This window comes from Mauremys mutica, chromosome 5 (genome assembly GCF_020497125.1).
Source record: "Mauremys mutica isolate MM-2020 ecotype Southern chromosome 5, ASM2049712v1, whole genome shotgun sequence".
In the NCBI taxonomy this organism is placed as follows: domain Eukaryota; kingdom Metazoa; phylum Chordata; order Testudines; family Geoemydidae; genus Mauremys; species Mauremys mutica.
The window spans coordinates 114,928,421-114,943,822 of record NC_059076.1 but is presented as its reverse complement, the minus strand read 5'-3'; positions in this window follow the sequence as shown (position 1 = coordinate 114,943,822).

Here is a 15,402-nt window from a genome sequence, read left to right as displayed (position 1 = left end):
CTTGCAAGCTCATCTACTTTATATCTGGAATCTGCTCACCTGGTATTCAATATAACTCTCCATTTATGCTGCAACTACAACAAATGCTACAGTAGCTGTTCCATACTGTGAATGCCTTTTAGGAACCTGCGTTTGATGTAAGTAAAGTGCTCTCTTTTCTGCCTGTTCCCAAAGGAGAACTTTGAATTGCTTCTGAAAATGGAGATGCACAGAATGTTCCAGCCAGAAAGCAGTTGCAGCATTTGCAGTCTCCCCTGTTTGACCTTATTGCATTCCAATGTGAAAACGTTTTCCCAATGGCGCAAACTGTATGATAGTCAGGACCCTCATGGATAATTCAAATGCCAGCAGTTCATTGGAACAATTCCAGCTAAACTGGAAAAACAACATACCTACTGGTTTGAGAAAACATCCAGGAGAAAAATGGTAGTCCCAAAACAAGGGCCACATAAATTGCTAACTACTTAAGTGTTTTCATTGATTCATATTAGTTATTTTTATAGTACAGTAACATCTACATGCTCCTACTGAGATCGGGACCTCATTGTGCTAGACACTGTACAAACACATAGTAAGAGACAGTCCCGGCCCCAAAGAGCTTATCATCTAAACAGACAAAGACAGAAAAAGATGTAAGAGGAAAAAAGGCAGAGAGATGATTTGCCTTAGGTCATTCAAGAGGTCAGTGGTAGAGCCAGAAATAGATCCCCAATCTCCCTTATCCAATGGGCAACACTGACTCTAAGTTATGATTTTCAGTGTTGTTGTAGCTGTGTTGATACCAGGATATTAGAGAGACCAGGCGGGTGAGATAATACTCTTTTTGGATTAACTTCTGTTAATGAAAGAGACAGGCTTTCAAACTTACACACAGTTCTTCTTGACCTGAAGAAGAGCTCTGTGTAATCTCCAAAGCTTGTCTCTTTCACCAACAGAAATTGGTCCAATAAAAGATATTACCTCACCCACCTCCTCTCTCAGTTATGATGTCCTTTTCATCTATTTCGCAACCTTCCTTTTTCTCTCTCTCTTTAAGGCCCAGTGGTGTTTGGTGAGAATTATGCTTCCAGTTCAGATTCCCAATGGCACAGCTGAAAGGCAACATTGAGAATTGCTTCCCCCTCTGATCCTATTGCCCGAGAAGGTGCTGGGGTAATCATTACATTTCAAGCTCTCACCAGTGCTTACTGCTGGCTCTGGTGTGAGTTCTGAGTTAAACTCTCCAATGATTTGACTACACATGGTTCTGATGACCTTACTCTGGGGCTGCCATTTTCCTCCTTCATATTTTCCCTGATCCTCTCCTCCTGCTGTTGATCTTCCCTGCAACACTTTCCCTTGCTCCAGCAAGAGTGAAAATAAGCCCTGTTCTGAGACTTACTCAGAAGCAGGGCCGGCTCCAGACCCCAGCGCGCCAAGCGCGCGCTTGGGGCGGCATTTTGCCGGCAGGGTGGCAGGCGGCTCTGGTGGACCTTCCACAGTCATGCCTGCAGGAGGTCCACCGGAGCTGCGGGACCAGCGGACCTCCCGCAGGCATGACTGCGGAGGGTTCGCTAGTCCCACGGCACGGCTCGGCACCGGAGCCGCAGGACCAGCGCGCCCTCCGCAGGCACGTCTGCAAGAGGTCCCCTGGAGCCGCGGGACCGGCGACCGGCAGCACGCCCCCTGCCGCGTGCCGCCCTGCTTGGGGCGGCCAAATTCCTAGAGCTGCCCCTGCTCAGAAGGCACATTAGGTCCCCTGCTCTATACACATCCAGTCAGGAAGGACATCTAGGGCACAATCCAGCATCCATTGAAGTCAATGGGAGCCCAAACTTTAACAATCTGGGGAAGGGAAGTCCCAAGGTTAGTCCTGAAACCAGATCACCTTGTATCAGGATCAGATCTGAGTGAATAGTGAGAAAAATTATTCACAAATAGTGGATGAGTTGTAAACAGAGTTTTGTTGTAAACAGAGTTTTGTTCAGAGCAAGTTCTCACCACTCTCTACTAGTTTCCATGATTTTGGGGGTGAATGAAGTTACATTTGAATGAACTTTCACAAGGAGCCCATTTCAGGCCCATCACTGACATCTGTTTAATTGTGAAATTAAATTCAATTTGTGGCAAAACAAAATAGACAAGTATAGCTTAGAAATGTTAAATCACTTATTCCAGATAGGAAATAGAAAGCAATACCATCTGGCCTACATGGCCAATCACAAAGCTTTAATATCAAATGATGTATACTTGAAAAATATTCCCAGCAAGGAGTCCATGCATAAGCCTTAGTCTGAAATCTGTTCAGACAAAACATTTGACTAATTTTGGTTAGTGAACAAATTTGAAAGGAAAAGAAAAAAGGCTGAAAATCACCAAAACAAACTGTTGCAAATTGTTCTCCCAGTTTTTGTCAGGATAAACATTAACTACTGCCTTGTCCACAGAGGTGGTCACTGCACATCCATATTGAAGCACGTTAGTCAAAGAGTCTGGGGGAATTGAAGCTTTAATTTGCTATTGTCTATACTACACCTGTTCTATGGACAGGGTATTTGGTTTCCTGATAGGAGTATTATCACTTGAATATTTATATACCTGCATAGCTATCTATTTTAAGAAAGGTAATGATTTGTATAGTTAAAGTAAAAGGAAGCAGATTCACAGGGGAGCTTTAATATGAAGCTGGGGACTCTGAAGAATCAGTTATATCTGAGCAATAATGAAGACTGACCCGTGAATACAGGCATAGCAAATGAAGAAAGATACTTAGGCTGGTAAGGGGACACTAGTAGAGCATCGATACTTACCAGAAAGAGTGACTGTAGCTTAATTAGCAAGACGAAAGTTTTTTTTAAAATGTTCAGCAACATTGAAATATTACACTGCCAGAAATACAGAAGGGAATATGTAAATCCAAAGTAATTCCATTGATTTAGATACTCCAAAGATGGGCACTATAGAAAACCAAAGGAGAGATAGTAACTAAGAGCAAAAAATTGCCTGTAGGCTTCAAAGCTTCTGTTATAAAATTGACAGTGGCACTCTTTCAGATGCAGCAAGTAAACCGTAGAATTAAAAATAAATGAAGAGTGTGCTTAGGTACGGGGCTAGGAGAACAGACTGTACTAGTGCATGAGAAAGCAAAGAGACAGAACTGGCAGATACTAACAGAAAAAATTATAATCAAATCCATGGCAGGCAGCATTGTGTGCACACATTTCAGCTTCAATGGAAATTGTTATGCACGTGGTTAGAGACAGAGGAAATCCCCAAAGCAGAAAAGAAAAGAAAGAAAAAAGAAAGAACGCCAATAGTGTAATATAAACACAGAGAGAGGGTGAGCCAATTTTGAAACCAAAACACTGTTATAAAATGTTTTACATGCCTTTGAATCCTTGTTGCTCCTATCACCTGTAGCTGAACAAACCATACTCCCTCTTGTACAATACTTGCTGTAGTTACTGGTGCCTTAATGGCCAAGGTGAAGATGGAGTTTGGCTCTTTCCCATAGTTTTTCATTCACTGCACCATTTATTGCACCAGTTCATTCTGTTCCCTAACTCCACCATTTCTCCTTCAGGAGCTCTGAGCTGGCTGTAGTGATGCTCTGAGGATCTACTGCAGCATATGGTGGACAAAAGGTTCTCGATCTCTTCTGAGATCCAAGTGTGCTTCACTGCAGGTGACTGAACAACGAGACTCCTTTTTTTGATTCATTCTCAGTTAGAAATGAGCATCTGGGGACTAGCTTGATGGTGGAAGATGGCAAGGCGGATGTAAACACTAGAGCTAGAAGGCTTAAAGGATGAAACTCTCCGCTCCCTGTTTAGAGGAAAAGGCAGCTCTTGCTGTGGGAATGAGATTTGAATTGAACAAGGGGCGGGAGTTCTGTCCTAGAGACCAGAAATCCTATCCCAGGGAGCAGAGATTCTGTCCAAGGGTCCTGTTCCCCACCCAGATATTCTGAACCTTGTGTGAGTGTTTCTGCAGGACTGGACCAGGACCAGGCTGAACTAGTGGCAGGAAAAATGCAGAGCTGACTTCACAGCAATGGTTGACTGGACTAATGGTAGGAAATCTGATATCACAGAACCAGACCGGGTAGATGCACATTGGGTGGAACCTGATGGTGTGGCCTGCATTAGACTGCAGCAGACCAGGAGAAGAAAGCCATCCTGAATCTAATTGGCCTGGGAGTGGGGCATTAGGTGGGTGGGTGGGAACTGTTTGTAACTAAGTTCTGTAGCTATTAACACATTTAAACTGTTGGCCATAGTCCTGATACAATAGAATGAGCAAAACCTAACAAATGTATGTTGAGTTATATTGGTTTATTATGTTTCTGTTGTTAGGTTTTTCCCTTTTCCCCAAATAAAAGGTAGATGTGGTTCTATGTTCCCAAGGATTCCTGAGTCCTTATGAGTGGCAAAGAATCACCCCCAAAGGTAACCAGGGAGATTTTATTTTAATCTCATAGAGCCAGAAGTAGGTGTACAGTACTGGGCGGGAGCTCAAGCCATAATTTTATTTATTTTAGAAAAAGATCCCAAGACAGATTGAACCTGGCACTTTTTGTTGCTATTGGTGCTTGGCAGAAGAGTTACACGGTCACTGTATTATTCCAGCAGTGTTCCCTTATGACCTAGTGTGAGAAAAGGTCATCTTATTAGGCGATCCCTAAAATTGCACCTGATGTACTTCTGTTTCAGTTAGAGATGTGCCTGAGTTGCAAACATCTGGACTGTTCTGACGTTTGGAAGTGTTTGGCCTGAATCAAAACCCTTGATCCAATCTCTAATTTAGTCAATGCAATCATAATAATCCATAGAAAACACCTAAAGTTAGCAGTACAGCAGAGGATCAAACTAGTCTAATTCTGAAAAGAATCTGGTAACTTTTGGGTACAGAAAATAAAGAAATATAATGGAGCCTGATTACTGCCTGTTTTACACTGTTGTAGCTCCACTGAAATCATTGACATAGATTTATGCAGTGGTGAGTCAGGCCCAATAAGAACAATGACTATGGATAGAGGAAATACATCTTGGAAGGGATATATTTGCTGTGCTAGGCAGTCAATATAGTTGCCATGCATGTCTGCATAAGGTGTGTGTGTGGAGGAGGGGGCAGGGGGTGTATGTAGAAGGCTACCATATTATCTGACTGTGAATTTTATTTTGTGCTATTTGAACAAAAATTGTTAAAAATAATTACTTTTCCAGAACTGTAGGTATCAGATTTCTGGAGTGCATAGCTGTTCTATAGCAGCAGAGGTGAACCAACAGAGGTATGCATATGCAATCTTGCTGACTATACTGCTGACAGGGCAGCTGTTCTGAAGGAAACAATTTTTATAAGGTACCTAAAAGAAAATTCTCCTGTGGCCAGATTGAGTAGAATACAAGATCTTGAACTCATAAATTCAAAAAGAATTTCCCCTAAGCTATAAAGACAGGTCTGGCTAAAAACTAGACCTTCCCTTACTGGATCTTTCCTTAGTAATGAAGTGACACATAACATTCATCTTTAATGCTGCACTATCAAACATGCTAAATAAGGCTCATTATTGATAAGTACATAGTGGCTATTAAGCTTTTAAGATAACATCTGTGGATCATATGAATTTCCTTTTGTATCAGAGCTTGGTATTTGACGTGGGAGACTACTTTGTTGAGTTTGAAAAATATGAAGGAACTTCTGTCTTTGTAGGAAAGAAGACAGCTCACAGACTTCAGTTACATGAAATAATGCTGGGATATGTGGACATCAGATCAGTCACATGGGTTACAAATAGTGCAGTATACAAATGATGAAATTATGTTTGTGAAATGTCATGAAATATTTATAATTTTATGATTGGCCATTTTGAGACCCATTTTCACCTTTGATAAATTTTTCATGACATACCTGATTTTGCATCAAAAACATACAAAATTAAGTTTTCTACATGTTTTGGTTAAAAAATCTTTGAAATTAAATTTCACAATTTGAAAATTCAAAACTTGAGGGTATTGTTCAAATATAAGCATGAAGTAAGGCCCATTTCACATTAAAATAGCTCTAATTTTTGAATAAAAAGTCATGAAATTTTAGTTTTTTCAACAATTCTGGACCACATCTGAAAATGTGCAACAAAAAGGCCACTTGCTTGAATGATGAAAATTACCCATGCTGCTGTAAATATTTTATATGGCTATCGTATTTGTGACCTATCTTTAAGCTTAGCAGAATTAAATTTTTATTTTTTATAATTCCAAGGGATAATGTTGATGTTAATTTATAAGCAGTTTTTTAGTACATTGATCTATTTACATTTTCACAATTGCTCAAAATTAGGCATTTTAAGCATTTTTTTCTATTTTTATCAATTTAAATTTTCACAGTTAAGGGAAGCGGGGTGAAACAATAATTATTTAATGACAGTAGAGGTTGAGATTCAAAAAGTTAAAGCTTTATAACTACATATCGTCAACATCACACATCAAAGTATACCAAATAAATATCCTTAAATCAAACTATAATAAGTTCTCAAGCAGCATTTTTCTTACTTTGCCTATCTGCAAATTTCAACTATCATCTATGGACATTTTTTTTGTCATGTGTGTGCATGGTGAAATAGATGTTTACCAACATTTACCAATAAGAATCTAATCTTTCCAAGCCTATCTATCTAGATCTTTGAAGTTTTATTTTACAATACATTCTCTATAATTCACAAAGTATATGAAGCTCAAGAGAATGGATTTTTTTCTGGACAATTGTCTACAGGCCTAATCTTGTACCACTGAAATCCATGAGAGCATGACCAGACCAGCATCTATTGGTAAAATTCGGTATGTAATGCAATATTTCTTTATTGCCATTTACTAGCTTCCCTTAATGTTTCAAAAGCAAAATTACCGCTGGCTGGATATGATAGTGAATATATCCTCAAAGAAACATTTCTTGATATAGAAACAAATGGAAGTGTGAAGGCCTCATGCAGAATAAATTTTAACTTCAAGCAAAAAAAGAGGCAGTTAATTATATAATTATTTTCCTACTGTCCTCTTCACCTCTCCCCCACCCTTCAACAAAAACTGAGATCTTAAAAATTTGTCACATGCACCATCACATACAATATCTTATACGATGCCAGTGTGACCCGAACCTCCTGCATTACTGTGTAAATGAAAAAATCCAAGGTTTATACACTCTCTTAAGGATCATGGAGTACGAGACGGGGCTAATGGAAAATCGTTGAAGACAAAGTTCATGTACTATAAACTAAGACCATACATTCTTCAGCTCACTGCTGCATAGTTAGACATCAGCCATAAAATCAAGACCTCAGACATGAACATGATGGAATTCTGGGCATGTTTGAAGTCTGGGCAGGAATTTGACTACTGCAAATATCTTATCTGTATTATGAACTAAAATGAAAACCTTGATCTGAACAGTCCCAAATCAAGCTGGTCAGATTAATTTTTGTGAACAGATTTGGCCATCATATTTAGCCCCTTTATAATGTTCATGAATTGCATGAGATATCCATTTTTTATGAACTTGTCTGTTATTCAAAATAATTTGGCAAATAGATCTCTAGTTTTACCCCTTCAGAATGAAGCTGTTACTGGTTAGTTTAATGGTATAAGGCAGGGCTATGTTTCCCTTCTTCCCACCACTATTTTCTCTAGGTTTTCAATTATTATTCATCTAGGTGAAAATTCCTTTCTGTGACATCAAAGGGATATGTTCTATCAGACAGACACCAAGGAAAAACTTCTTTCTAAATCTTGTTCGATGGCTGATCATGTAACTATTTCAAAGACCTTGCTTCTCCTTGTTATTCAGCGTGCTGGCAGTGAACACACCAACTTATTTTATGGCAGGGTTGGGGAACAATTGTTAATGTTTCCCCTTTAATGAGAGATTTCAATTTGGTATTTCACCAATCCTAAGGACAGAGAGTTTGCTATATAATTCCTGAGTATAATTGCTGCCTTCATGTCTTTTTTCATAGAATAGTTCCACGTTAGTATTACGTTTGTACCCATTCTCATCGCTCTCTGTGGTATAATGAAAGTGATCTCAAAGGTCCTAGACTGGAATAATGCAGAAATGACTTTGTATTTGACCTAAATCAATTCTGATATCTAAATATTTCATATTACTGGAAAAGCCTTGGCTTTCTCCTTGTTTTAAGCATCCTTGTGGGAAACAAATACAGATGAGATCTTTCTCAACAACATCTTAGAGCATCAATTGGCCTTTCTCCCAATGCTTCAAAGACACCATGTCAGCAGTTTTCTGTTTATTTCAAAGGGAAAAGTCAATACTTGGTCTCAGCTGCCATCTTTCCATCATATCGAAGATCATAGAAAAGCCTGAGGTTTGCTAGTAGGTCCTGTGATTTTTTGGGTATCTGTAAGATACCTTTGTAATTATCTCCCATTACCACTAAATGATTTATGCCTAGTGATATTAAGCAGATAACACCTAGATATATATCTTTATTATTTCTGACATGTGCCACAATCACATGACTACATTCTTGCTTACTGGCAAGGCTGTCAAGCAACATTTCCACATTCATCCTTAAGAAATGTCATGCTGATGCTTTAATATCCTGGGTCAAATTCAGACCTGATGTCAGAGAGCACCAATCCATTGACTTCAGAAGAATTGTTCACTTATATCAGGTCTCAGTGTTGCTCCATCTTATTCCCCCATGTGTTTTTAACACCTATAGGACATTTCTAGGTGGGACTCATTTCTTCTTTAATTGATGTGGACAAATGTCTCAAAAAAGAGATTGAGGGGAAGTCTATACTGCAATCAAAGACCCACAGCATGGCCCAGATGGCCTGAGTCAGCTGGCTCTGGCTTGCAGGGCTTGGACTGAGGGCCTATAAAAATGCAGTGTAGACATTCGGGCTTGGGCTGGAATCCGAGCTCTGAGACATGGGGTGGGGGATTCGGGGGACACACAACATCTACACTGCTATTTTTACCCCACAGTCTGAGCCCACAAACCCAAGTCAGTTACCTGGGCTCTGAGACGTGATGCTATGGTTTTTTTTATTGCAGTGTAGACGCACCCTAATATATTTTCCTCTTTTAAAACAGCGTCGTTGGCTTCCTTATTGGTGATATTATTTTTTAAGTTGTTTTCTTGCTTATACGGCCTTAGCCTAGTCTATTTTACATCCCCTTCAATTCCTCATGGTCTTGGCTGCATTTGGAGATTTGCCGAGTCAAGCTGTTGGGCTGCCCTAAGGTTTTCTCACATGAGTTACTGAGCTGACCTTTCAGTTTTTATGTTTCTCAGCTATGGAGTTCAGTTTTGCTGGAACCGTACAGACATCCAGACTGAACAGTGTATATGTCTATCCAAAATATAAAGAGTCAAATTTGCCCTTACTGAGGCAAAACTCTCATTGAGTTTGCCCAAGCTTCAGGATTCAGCTTATAACGTGAATTCCTTTTAAAAGCTTACTATGAGAGATTACAGAAACTTTTGTTTATTGAAATGTGTTGCGGTGTTTTTCAGGACGTGATCTAGTAAGACTTGCAGCAAAGGAAGAAAATCTATTTTAGCTACTGCTCAGCTTAATTTATTATGCATTGACTATGCTCCTCTTACTAAGATGCTCTTATATTGTTTTAGGACATTTTTAAAAGGAATCTCAAGTGTAAAATTGAGCAGAAATACATAAAACTGCAGTTATTCCACTCTTGTCCATTTACAAACTGTGAAATAAGGTGTTAACTGCCCTATGGGCATACACAGGGTGTTCAATAAAATAATACCCATATGGTCCTTGTAGGCATAATAAACTTCATGGGTTTTCACATTCCATTCAGTTTCACAATGGAACCTATAGCTCTTTGGTGCCTTGAAAGGCCATTATCAGGTAACTAGATTAAGGATCAGCTAAGAATTCTGAGTGAAATGCATGTGAAAATGGTGGCTCAAATTCTGAGCATAAGCAAGGTGAATACTAGACTATTTTCCCTGTTGTTCTATAGGGAAGAGGAAATCCCTTGAAAGAAAAAATATGGCTGCTACTGATTAGCTAGCAAGGACAAAATTGAACACCGTGTGCATATTACTGTATGTGAGCTACTGCTGATCCATCATGTCAGTGATTCATTTGTTGACGGTAGCACAGGCTTGGAGGGGAATCCATTAAAAAGAGAATGAATTACCAGCATAGTACAGAAGCATTCTCTGCCTTTCTCCATTTTTCTATCCTTGCCTTACATTTCTGCTGCTTTTCTCCTTTCCCACTCATTGTCCTTATAGCATTATATAGTAGTGGCCCAATGACTTTGCCTCTAGGTGCTACTGGAACATAAATAAACTACCATACTTCAATTTGTATAGCTGGTAGGATATTGGATGCAGTGTATTGTACAGTACATGCAATTGATGCCTCTAAATGCTTTGTGGGTTGCAGTGGCATATTGAACACGTATGATCAAATGCCACACATAACCAGTTGTTAAAGCCTTTGAGGTGTACTGAAAAACCAATGTGAAGAATTTGTTGATTGCATAAATCAGTGCTACCCTCTTTTCCAATTTTGCTTCTTTGAATAACAGTTGAGCCACATGGTAAAACTGTCTTATGTAGAACTCAAGGGGTGGTGGTGATGGTTCTCCAGGAGGCAGGTGTCATGCAGCCTGTTAATATGGTGACCTTTTATTAAATGCTGAATATTTGACTTTCAGTAATGTTTTTTTTAATAAGGAGGATTTTCACAAAAATACATCACAATAGTCATCACAAATGAGCCCCCTCCCCCTTTGAAAGAACTGACTGGAGTGGAAAGGATAATTACGGAGTTCCTTTATCTCTGAATTATTTGTAATAAAACCTGAAATCGCACCACAAGGTCTTTCATGAGGATGTCATAAATTAAGATGCATCGATGTATTTGGTGCATCTGTTCAGCTCTGTGCTCCTTTGTCTTCTGCAAATAACGCAGCAGCTTCAATACCCAGCAGACAGCATTTACGCAAATGATGTCGTGGTCTGTATCATTAATATTCAGTGATTGTCTGTCATAGACACCTTACTGTACATCTGTTATGCAAATTTATGTTAATTTTTGCTCACTGACAGCTGCCTTGGTTCCCTCCCTAAAATGATCTTTTCCATTTTGAAGTTTGCAATCTGTTCCCAAAAATGTTAATCCAACAATTAACTGAAATTGCTAAACAGAAATTTTACATGTTATGTCCAAAATAGAAACCGGTGTTTTTAAATAGATGGTGAATCTTCTCTTCACATAGTTTGTTTCATATGTGATTCAGAGAAGTGTAAACATTGATCTTTGCACAGCCTGTGTTGGGATAAGTGACAATTTCCCCTATGTAGTAATAGGTTTTATAGGAAATTATGCCATCTTGTTCTCACATACGCTTTTGGCATTCAGCTGACTTTGCCATTAAAAGCTCTTATTTGTGGTATTATTTGAAAATTTAGATTATATTTTCTATTACCACAAAATATTTATTAAATCCTAAATGCCTGAAAATATTATATTTCATGTAAAAAGGCAACTAGCACTTTAAAAATGTGATTTTGAGTGCTAGGGAGGATCCTATTATCATAGAATATATTAATCAAAATGACATAGGGAAGTTCAGGAGTGATGTCATGGAGGTTAAATTCAGATTGCTAGGGAAAAGCCTTAAAGCCAGAGTATCTTCAGCAGCTTTCTACTAAATGCTTCCAGTATTAACAGGCCAGTTATGTAGGAGAACTTCAGGATCTCAGGGAACAGATGAGAAGATGGTGTAAACAGGAAATGTTTACACCTATTAGACCAGGGGTCGGCAACCTTTGGCATGCGGACCACCAGGGTAAGCACCCTGGTGGGCCGGGCCAGTTTGTTTACCTGCCGCGTCCGCAGGTTCGGCTGATCGCGGCTCCCACTGGCTGCGGTTTGCCGCTCCAGGCCAATGGGGGCTGCGGGAAGCGGTGTGGGCTGAGGAATGCTTATCCTAGTGGGCCGCATGCCAAAAGTTGCCGATCCCTGTATTAGACGATGAAGAAACTTTGAGGAGAAAACCTATAGTAATGGAAAGGTCTCCACCTTAACCAAAATGGAACCAAGCTGCTGGTACATAACATTTATAAGTTTTGGGGGGGAGGAGGATTATTAAAACAAGAAGCTGGGAAAATGCTGAAGAGGCAAATGAATACTTGTGTCAGACAGATATCTGACAAAAGATGTCAGGAATACAATGGTAACTCTTCATCTAGTAAAGGACAGCTCACAAACTACCGTTCCACTGTAACAGGATGATATCACAGAACTCAGGTTGTCAGAAAAAGGAGTTAAATAAGAACAGGTACATTGCCAATATAAAAACTATAGTTGTCTGTTTACCAATGCAAGAAGCGTCAAAGCAGAAACAGGTGAACGAGGCTTTCTGGCAATCGAACAGGCCCTTTTTCAGAAACATGGCAGAATTACAAGTTAATGGGATAATATAGTACTTGGCTATAAACTGTACAGGAAAGACAGCCTGTAAAGCGAAATTAAGTTGTAGACATTGGGAAATGGCATTACAGTATACCTAAGATTGCACATCAGTCTTGACCACAGAAAAGGCCTCCTCTTTCCAGGTAATAAAGATGAGGCATTGTCAGACTGAGCTGTCAAAAGAGGAAATGCTACAATAAACTGATAAATTAAAGTGCACTAAGTCAACTGGACTGATGGCATTCATCCAAGAGTTCTGCAAGAATACAGCAGCTCAACTGCTTACAAAAACATGCAGTCATTAAAATCAGCTACTATACCACAGGATTGCAGGATCACAAATATATACTAGGGAAGAGCTTGAAAATTACACACTGGAGATCTTTAACTTCAGTACCAGGCAAATTGGTTGAAACAATAATTAGAATTATCATCAGCTTGAGCAAGATATGATAGGGACAAACAGCACAACTTCTGCAAAGAAAAGTTGTTCTTCTCTAGACTATTGTAATTCAGTGAGAATATCAATCAATCAGCGGATAGAGGAGAACCTGGCAGATAAAAAGTATTTAGGCTTTCAAAATGCCATTGAGAAAGCTTTCTTAATAGCCTCTTGTGAAAAACTAAGTAGTCATGGGGTGGGAGTTAAAGTTCTGTTGTGGTTCAGATACCGGCTAAAACACAAAAAATATGGCCAATTTTTAATATGAGAACAGGTTAACAGTGAAAAGCTGTGCCATTTTGTGTTAGGACCTGAGCTTAATATATTTATGTGGAAAAGGAGGCAAACAGTCAGATGCCAAAATTTGCAGATGACAAAATTATTTAGTCAAAATAAGAGAAGATATACAACAAACTTCAGAAGGACTTAAAGCCAGGTGATTGCACAGCAGTATGGCAGCTGAAATTCAAATGCAAGGTACATTGGATAATTTAAACCAGGGGTCAGCAACCTTCAGCACGTGGCTCATCAGGTAATCCCCTGGTGGGCCGCGAGACATTTTGTTTACATTGACCGTCTGCAGGCATGGCTGCCTGCAGCTCCCATTGGCCGGGAACAGTGAACCGTGGCCACTGGGAGCTGCAGGGGGCCGTGCCTGCAGACAGTCAATATAAACAAATGTCTCGCGGCCTGCCAGGGGATTACCTGATGGGCTGCATGCTGAAGGTTGCAGACACCTGATTTAAACTATTCAGACAAATTGCTAAATTCTAAATTAATTGTAACGACTCATGACAAAAATCTGGGTGTCACTGCAAACAGTTGAGTGAAAACCTCAGCTCGGTGTACAACAGCAGTCAAAAGAACAACCGAAATGATGGGCTATATAAAGAATGGGACAGAAACTGACAGAGTTATACTGCCACTGTATAAAATGCTGTATACCCTTGTCTACAATACTATGTTCTGTCTGGTCACCTTATTTCTTACAAGGAATAGCAGCAACGAAATCAGTCCAAATACTGGTGATGAATATGATCTGTATGAAATAGATTGGCTATAATCTCTTATGCTTCCGGACACAAGCAACCACCAACTGTTGGAGAAATTAGTCCTTAATTGTGCCCTTCAGGGTTTCTTGCACCTTCCTCTGAAGCATCTAGTACTGATCAGAGTCAGGATATTGGACTAAATGAACTGAACTGGCATGTCAAGTCCCATAGTCTGATGATTTTAAGTATTTGCAAATTGACTGCTAGATTTCCTATATGCTCTTGAAGAACACAGCACACATGATTACAGAAAGGTCTGTCAGTCTGCCAAGAGCACCCCGATAATCTCAGGCTGGATTCAGACTCTTAAATTACGTGACCCATTGTACAGTACTCTCCCTAAAAACCTTTCAGTTGCCTTATTAATTAAAAAACTGCAAGGTTTCCAGTTATTACAGCATTCACAATATTTCACCAGGTATTGTTCCCTATCCTAAATATAGGGAATACTATGTACACTAAGGTAACTTAATCTTATTATCCCAGACAAAATTAGTGATCCCCTGTATCTGAGTCAGCCATTTTGTATTTGTGGGTTGGTGGACCCAGTCACCAATCTGGGACAAACAATCAGTTGTGCCCAGTTCAGTTTGTAGTGCTTTCCTCAGAGCTCTGTTTATTCTTTAGTGGAATAATAACAAAAAACAACAGTCCTCTTCTTGACTGAGATTGTGGGGCTCTCTAGTAGTTTAATGGGCTGGACCATCCCCAGCCTAGGGAGGTCTGCAGGGCTAGCTTGCCCTCTCACAGCCTTCTGCTGCAGCCACAAAAGAGTGAACGCCCAGCCCTCTCCTGGTCCCAAGCAACCACATGGAGCTGGAGCCCTCCTTTATATGCTCCAGCTGGGAATCATCCAAACCAATCACTAAATGCTGTCCAGCTGGGTCAGGTGATTCCTGGCACCTGCGTGCTGGACTCATCTCCAGAACAGGGCGAGCTGCTCCCCTGGCCCATAAAGGGGTAGACCGTCCTGTTACAGTATTCATTTCCCAACTCTGTTCTAGGTACTGGCAGAAAGTGGAAGCAGTCTGCTGTTGCTACCTTCACTGAAAGCCACTCTTGCTGTCTGCGGGGAAAGCTGTGCAGTCCTCCTAAATACAGTCCTAATTCATTATAACAACTGGAAACTCCCTCAGTAGACATCCGGTTTCATTATAGGGAGTTGTGCGGGGATGTAGGAGAGCATGCCGAGGACTGTCTGTCTCTGCAGTGCTGTAGTATGAGGACTAACAGACAGGTTTAGGCAGAAGCAAATTAGAGATAATGGAACACCACAAGGTTATTTAATGCATTCAGCATGTCAGTCAGGACAGTGTTTACCAACTGGATGTTCTTAGTCAGTCAAAGTCCCAAAACTCAGCTTCCTGCCTCTACAGTTACTGCTGTGCAAGCTTAGTTTTGAATTTATTTTGAATTCCAGAGAGGCTATTATTACATCTAGGTC